Consider the following 8673-nt stretch of genomic DNA (forward strand, 5'->3'; position numbering starts at 1 on the left):
ACACGCGCGCACGTGTACACACGAGCGCGCACACAAGCACGTGCACACACGTGCACACATGCACGTGCGTACACACGCACACACGCGCACGTGTACACACGCGCGCACAAGACAGGTTCAATAACAAACCGTGTTAGCCATGCGTGCAAAGCAAAACAGCCACCCCGGTCGCACAATAAACATTCGAATCGGTATTCGTCGAGTCCCATTGGAGGAGACGGTAGTTCTATTTTGACTTGCGGGAGGCCTGGAATGCAGAGAGCGCCGCTCACTCCATCACCTCCTCCACCATCTCCTCCACCACCTCCTCCATCACCTCCTCCATCACCTCCTCCACCACCTCCCCCATCACCTCCTCCATCACCTCCTCCATCACCTCCCCCATCACCTCCCCCATCACCTCCCCCATCACCTCCTCCAACACCTCCTCCATCACCTCCTCCACCACCTCCTCCATCACCTCCTCCACCACCTCCTCCATCACCTACTCCATCACCTCCTCCACCACCTCCTCCACCACCTCCTCCATCACCTCCTCCATCACCTCCTCCACCACCTCCTCCACCACCTCCTCCATCACCTCCTCCACCACCTCCTCCACCACCTCCTCCATCACCTCCTCCATCACCTCCTCCATCACCTCCTCCACCACCTCCTCCACCACCTCCTCCATCACCTCCTCCACCACCTCCCCCATCACCTCCTCCACCACCTCCCCCATCACCTCCTCCATCACCCTCCCCCATCACCTCCTCCATCACCCCCTCCATCACCTCCTCCACCACCTCCTCCACCACCTCCCCCATCACCTCCTCCACCACCTCCCCCATCACCTCCTCCACCACCAACTCCATCACCTCCTCCATCACCTCCTCCATCACCCTCTTCCATCGCCTCCTCCATCACCTCCTCCATCACCTCCTCCACCACCTCCTCCATCACCTCCTCCACCACCTCCTCCATCACCCTCCTCCATCACCTCCTCCATCATCTCCTCCATCACCTCCTCCATCACCTCCTCCACCACCTCCTCCATCACCTCCTCCATCACCTCCTCCATCACCTCCTCCATCACCTCCACCACCTCCTCCATCACCTCCTCCATCACCTCCTCCACCACCTCCTCCATCACCTCCTCCATCACCTCCTCCATCACCTACTCCATCACCTCCTCCACCACCTCCTCCACCACCTCCTCCATCACCTCCTCCACCACCTCCTCCACCACCTCCTCCATCACCTCCTCCACCACCTCCCCCATCACCTCCTCCATCACCCTCCTCCATCACCTCCTCCACCACCTCCCCCATCACCTCCTCCATCACCCTCCTCTATCACCCCCTCCATCACCTCCTCCACCACCTCCTCCATCACTCCTCCACCGCCTCCCCCATCACCTCCCCCATCACCCTCCTCCATCACCCCCTCCATCACCTCCTCCATCACCCTCCTCCATCACCTCCTCCACCACCTCCCCCATCACCTCCTCCATCACCCTCCTCCATCACCTCCTCCACCACCTCCTCCACCACCTCCTCCATCAACTCCTCCACCGCCTCCCCCATCACCTCCTCCACCACCTCCTCCATCACCTCCTCCATCACCTCCTCCATCACCTCCTCCACCACCTCCTCCATCAACTCCTCCACCGCCTCCCCCATCACCTCCTCCACCACCTCCTCCATCACCTCCTCCATCACCTCCCCCATCACCTCCTCCATCACCTCCTCCATCACCTCCCCCATCACTTCCTCCATCGCCTCCTCCATCACCTCCTCCACCACCTCCTCCATCACCTCCTCCATCACCTCCCCCATCACCTCCCCCATCACCTCCCCCATCACCTCCTCCAACACCTCCTCCATCACCTCCTCCATCACCTCCTCCACCACCTCCTCCATCACCTCCTCCACCACCTCCTCCATCACCTCCTCAATCACCTCCTCCATCACCTCCTCCATCACCTCCTCCATCACCTCCTCCACCACCTCCTCCATCACCTCCTCCATCACCTCCTCCATCACCTCCTCCATCACCTCCCTCATCACCTCCTCCACCACCTCCTCCATCACCTCCTCCACCACCTCCTCCATCACCTCCTCCATCACCTCCCCCATCACCTCCCCCATCACCACCCCCATCACCTCCCCCATCACCTCCCCCATCACCTCCTCCAACACCTCCTCCATCACCTCCTCCATCACCTCCTCCACCACCTCCTCCATCACCTCCTCCACCACCTCCTCCATCACCTCCTCAATCACCTCCTCCATCACCCTCCTCCATCACCAACTCCATCACCTCCTCCATCACCTCCTCCACCACCTCCTCCACCACCTCCTCCATCACCTCCTCCACCACCCCCTCCATCACCAACTCCATCACCTCCTCCATCACCTCCTCCATCACCCTCCTCCATCACCTCCTCCATCACCCTCGCCAGCGCACGGCAACGATGAACGCCGCAGAACCCCTCCACGCACTCCCCCGGTCTTCTCCGCTCTCACCTCACTCTACTCTACCCTCTCACCTCACTCCACTCCCCCTCTCACCTCACTCTACTCTACCCTCTCACCTCACTCTACTCCCCCTCTCACCTCACTCTACTCTACCCTCCACACACTCTCCTGCCTCTCCCCTCTCACCTCACTCTAACTCTCCCCTCTCACCTCACTCTACTCGCCCATCCCATCTGACTCTCCCCTCCCATCTCACTCCACTCCCCTCTCATCTCACTCCACTCCACGTGCTCTCCTACCTCTCCCTTCTCATCTCACTCTACTCCCCTCCACACACTCTCCTGCCTCTCCCTTCTCATCTCACTCCACTCCCCTCCACACACTTTCCTATCTCCCTCCACTCCCCTCCACGCACTCTCCTACCTCTCATCTCACTCCCTTCCACACACTCTCCTACCTCTCCCCTTTCACCCACTCCACTCCACTCTAATCTGACTCTCCCCTCCCATCTCACTCCACTCCCCTCCACACACTTTCCTACCTCTCCCCTCCCCTCTCACTCCACTCCACTCCACGCATTCTCCTGCCTCTCCCTCTCATCTCACTCCACTCCCCTCCACGCACTCTCCTACCTCTCATCTCACTCCACTCCCCTCCCATTTCACTCCACTCCCCTCACGCACTCTCCTGCCTCTCCCCTCCCATCTCACTCTACTCCCCTCCACTCACTCTCCTGCCTCTCCCATCTCACTCCACTCCCCTCCACACACTCTCCTATCTCTCCCCTCACTCCATTCCCCTCCACGCACTCTCCTGCCTCTCTCCTCCCATCTCACTCCACTCCCCTCCACACACTCCCCTACCTCTCCCCTCCCATCTCACTCCACTTCCCTCCACGCACTATCCTACCTCTCCCCTCCCCTCTCACTCCACTCCCCTCCACGCACTCCCCTACCTCTCCCCTCCCATCTCACTCCACTCCCCTCCACACACTCCCCTACCTCTCCCCTCCCCTCTCACTCCACTCCCCTCCACACACTCCCCTACCTCTCTCCCTCCCATCTCACTCCACTCCCCTCCACGCACTCTCCTACCTCTCCCCTCCCATCTCACTCCACTCCCCTCCACGCACTATCCTACCTCTCTCCTCCCCTCTCACTCCACTCCCCTCCACACACTCCCCTACCCCCTCTCACTCCACTCCCCTCCACGCACTCCCCTACCTCTCCCCTCCCCTCTCACTCCACTCCCCTCCACGCACTATCCTACCTCTCTCCTCCCATCTCACTCCACTCCCCTCCCATTTCACTCTACTCCCCTCCACGCACTCTGCTGCCTCTCCCCTCCCATCTCACTCCACTCCCCTCCACGCACTCTCCTGCCTCTCCCCTCTCATCTCACTCCACTCCCCTCCACGCACTCTCCTGCCTCTCCTATCTCCCATCTCACTCCACTCCCCTCCACGCACTCTCCTACCTCTCCTATCTCCCATCTCACTCCACGCACTCCCCTACCTCTCCCCTCCACGCACTCCCCTACCTCTCCCCTCCCATCTCACTCAACGCACTCTCCTACCACAACCACTCTAACCTTTCTCCTCCATCCGCAATGTCTGTGGCGGCGGTGGCGATGGTGGTGATGGTGGTGGTTGTGCTTGTGGGGTGGGGTGGTCTACATGGCGCATTGCAAGTTATATATACAATGTGAAATCATAGCCTTTGATGGCCGATTATTTCAAATCACGGCAAAGGTCATGCCACCATCTGTTGTCTTCTATTGATTGCAATGGACAGGCAGCAGGTACCCATACATGGGCAACGGGAGAAAGGGCAAGTGCGTGCGTGTGTGTACGAGCGTGTGCGTACGTGCGTGTGTGTACGTGCGTGCGTACATGCGTGTGTTTACGTGTGTGCATGTACGTGCGTGTGTGTACGTGCAAGCGTGCGTGTACGTGCAAGCGTGCGTGTACGTGTGTGTGTGTGTACGTGTGTGTGTGTACGCGCGTGTGTGTACGTGTGTATGTGTACGTGTGTGTGTACGTGCATGTGTACGTGCGTGCGAGCGCGTGCATGCGTGTACGTGCGTGCGTGTACGTGCGTGTTTGTACGTGCGTGTGTGTGCTTGTATGTGTACGTGCATGCGAGCGCGTGCGTGCGTGCGCGTACGTGCGTGCGTGTACGTGCGTGCGCGTACGTGCGTGTGCGTACGTGCGTGTGCGTACGTGCGTGTGTGTACGCGCGTGTGCGTACGTGCGTGTGCGTACGTGCGTGTGTGTACGTGCGTGTGCGTACGTGCGTGTGCGTACGTGCGTGTGCGTACGCGCGTGTGTACGCGCGTGTGTGTACGCGCGTGTGTACGTGCGTGCGAGCGCGTGCGTGCGTGCGGGGAGTGGTAGCGTAGTGCCGGTCAGCGCCGCGCTAGACGCTACGAACCCGGCGACCCGAGTTCGACTCCCGCTCACGGCCTCAAATGAGTGCCCGGTGCGGTAAATCTACAGCAGCAGCAGGCGTCGTCAGGATCGGGATGGAACCCACGACCTCCTGCGCACCAGGCGAGGTAGTTAACTTCGCCTAGCCACCGTGATGATGATGAGAGAGAGAGAGACACGAAGACTCAAAATACACATCAGGCGTCGTCAGGGGTCGGGATGGAACCCACGACCTCCTGTGCACCAGACGAGGTAGTCAACATCTCCCAGCCACCGTGATGATGATGACGATGAGAGAGAGAGACACGCAAACTCCAAATACACATCAGGCGTCGTCAGGGGTCGGGATCGAACCCACGACCTCCTGTGTACCAGGCGAGGTAGTCAACATCTTCTAGCCACCGTGATAATGATAATGATGATGAGAGAGAGACACGAAGACTCAAAATACACATCAGGCATCATCAGGGGTCGGGATGGAACCCACGACCTCCATTGCACCAGACGAGGTAGCCAACATCTCCTAGTCACCGTGATGATGATGATGATGATAGAGAGAACGCAAACTCCAAATAAACGGCAGTCATCAGGAATCGGGATGGAACCCACGACCTCCTGCGCACCAGGCGAGGTAGTCAACGTCTCCCACAGCCACCACGACGGCACCACGGCGCCCCAAAACCCCGACAGACCCCTCCGTCTGCTTTAAGCCTCCGGAGGTGCAAACAGCCGCGGTAAGCGGATCACCGCGTGCTCCGTATCGGCCGATGCCGGCAAAACGTGTCGACAAGTATTGAGAGAGACAGACAGACGGACGGAGACGCTCGCGTGTGTACCGCCCACGTGAAACCGGCCACCGCAATGTGCATTCACGTCGTGGTGCACACGCACAAAGACAAAGATCCCCCGTGTAGCCTCTTGGCTGTTGAGAGGCGAGTGCTGTTAGCGGCGATGAAAGTCGCCACCGTGGCATGGCACACGCTGGGGCTGGCTGGCTGGGAGGGTGGCACCAAGCCGTGTTTCGTGAATAATCATTTAAGTTTGTTAAAAGTTGCACTTTCAACCCATGCACTCACCCACTTACCTACTCACCCACTCACTCACCCACTTACCTACTCACCCACTCACCCAATTACCTACTCACTCACCCACCACCCACTCACGCACTCAGCAACTCACTCACCCACCCACGCACCCACACACTCACTCACCAACTCACCCACTCACCCACTCACTCACCCACTCACCCACCCACACTCTCACCCACCCACACACTCACTCACCCACTCACCCACTCACACACTCGCTCGCTCGCCCACTCACCCACCCACACTCTCACCCACCCACACACTCACCCACTCACCCACTCACCCACCCACCCACACACTCGCTCGCTCGCCCACTCACCCACCCACACTCTCACCCACCCACACACTCACCCACTCACCCACTCACTCACCCACTCACCCACCCACTCACCCACTCACTCACCCACTCACCCACCCACTCACCCACTCACTCACCCACCAACTCACTCACCCACCCACTCGTTTGCGAGTGACCACGACATCGGATTCACTCAAATATTTGCCTGGGAATTCGTCTCCCTCCAACCCCTCCCGCTCCCCAAAATGCTGACGTTTAGATGCCGTGCCGGCTATACATTTTGAGGCTGAGTGGACCTAGAGGGGGGATGGGGGGGTCCATGAGGGGTTCAAATATTCTCCACCGTGATTGGCCGTGAACGGGAGCGGAATTGAGGTCGCTGGGTTCGTAGCGCTGAAGGCTGCACTGATGTACCACGTGCATGCACGCACACGTCTCTGTGTGAGTCTGTGAGTGTCTGTGTGTCTCTGTGTGAGTCTGTGCGTCTCTGTGTGAGTCTGTGGGTCTCTTGTGAGTCTGTGGGTCTCTTGTGAATCTGTGTCTCTGTGTGAGTCTGTGTGTCTCTGTGTGAGTCTGTGGGTCTCTTGTGAGTCTGTGCGTCTCTGTGTGAGTCTGTGAGTGTCTGTGCGTCTCTGTGTGAGTCTGTGTGTCTCTGTGTGAGTCTGTGCGTCTCTGTGTGAGTCTGTGTGTCTCTGTGTGAGTCTGTGAGTCTCTTGGTGAGTCTGTGCGTCTCTGTGTGAATCTGTGCGTCTCTGTGTGAGTCTGTGTGCGAGTCTCTATGTGAGTCTGTGGGTCTCTGTGTGAGTCTGTGTCTCTGTGTGAGTCTGTGCGTCTCTGTGTGAGTCTGTGAGTCTCTGTGTGAGTCTGTGCGTCTCTGTGTGAGTCTGTGCGTCTCTGTGTAAGTCTGTGAGTGTCTGTGCGTCTCTGTGTAAGTCTGTGTGTCTCTGTGTGAGTCTGTGCGTCTCTGTGTGAGTCTGTGTGTCTCTGTGTGAGTCTGTGAGTCTCTGTGTGAGTCTGTGCGTCTCTGTGTGAGTCTGTGCGTCTCTGTGTAAGTCTGTGAGTGTCTGTGCGTCTCTGTGTGAGTCTGTGTGTCTCTGTGTGAGTCTGTGCGTTTCTGTGTGAGTCTGTGTGTCTCTGTGTGAGTCTGTGCGTCTCTGTGTGAGTCTGTGCGTCTCTGTGTGAGTCTGTGCGTCTCTGTGTGAGTCTGTGTGTCTCTGTGTGAGTCTGTGAGTCTCTTGATGAGTCTGTGCGTCTCTGTGAGAGTCTGCGCGTCTCTGTGTGAGTCTGTGTGCGAGTCTCTGTGTGAGTCTGTGGGTCTCTGTGTGAGTCTGTGTGTCTCTGTGTGAGTCTGTGCGTCTCTGTGTGAGTCTGTGAGTCTCTGTGTGAGTCTGTGTGCGAGTCTCTGTGTGAGTCTGTGGGTCTCTGTGTGAGTCTGTCGGTCTCTGTGTGAGTCTGTGCGTCTCTGTGTGAGTCTGTGAGTCTCTGTGTGAGTCTGTGTGCGAGTCTCTGTGTGAGTCTGTGGGTCTCTGTGTGAATATGTGGGTCTCTTGTGAGTCTGTGCGTCTCTGTGTGAGTTTGTGCGTCTCTGTGTGAGTCTGTGCGTCTCTGTGTGAGTCTCTTGGTGAGTCTGTGCGTCTCTGTGTGAGTCTGTGCGTCTCTGTGTGAGTCTGTGTGCGAGTCTCTGTTTGAGTCTGTGGGTCTCTGTGTGAGTCTGTGGGTCTCTGTGTGTGAGTCTGTGGGTCTCTGTGTGTGAGTCTGTGGGTCTCTGTGTGTGAGTCTATGGGTCTCTTGTGAGTCTGTGCGTCTCTGTGTGAGTCTGTGGGTCTCTGTGTGAGTCTGTGCGTCTCTGTGTGAGTCTGCTTGTCTCGATGTGAGTCTCTGCGTCTCTGTGTGAGTCTGTGCGTCTCTGTGTGAGTCTGTGTGCGAGTCTCTGTTTGAGTCTGTGGGTCTCTGTGTGAGTCTGTGGGTCTCTGTGTGTGAGTCTGTGGGTCTCTGTGTGTGAGTCTGTGGGTCTCTGTGTGTGAGTCTGTGGGTCTCTTGTGAGTCTGTGCGTCTCTGTGTGAGTCGGTGCGTCTCTGTGTGAGTCTGTGCGTCTCTGTGTGAGTCTGCTTGTCTCGATGTGAGTCTGTGCGTCTCTGTGTGAGTCTGTGCGTCTGTGTGTGAGTCTGTGGGTCTCTGTGTGTGAGTCTGTGGGTCTCTGTGTGTGAGTCTGTGGGTCTCTTGTGAATCTGTGCGTCTCTGTGTGAGTCTGTGGGTCTCTGTGTGAGTCTGCTTGTCTCGATGTGAGTCTGTGCGTCTCTGTGTGAGTCTGTGCGTCTGTGTGTGAGTCTCTGTGTGAGTCTGTGTGTGAGTCTCTGTGTGAGTCTGTGCGTCTCTGTGTGAGTCTGTGGGTCTCTGTGT

The sequence above is a fragment of the Lethenteron reissneri genome, unplaced genomic scaffold, assembly GCF_015708825.2.
Source record: "Lethenteron reissneri isolate LAM-NWPU_2019-01 unplaced genomic scaffold, ASM1570882v1 scaffold_1638, whole genome shotgun sequence".
Taxonomy (NCBI): domain Eukaryota; kingdom Metazoa; phylum Chordata; class Hyperoartia; order Petromyzontiformes; family Petromyzontidae; genus Lethenteron; species Lethenteron reissneri.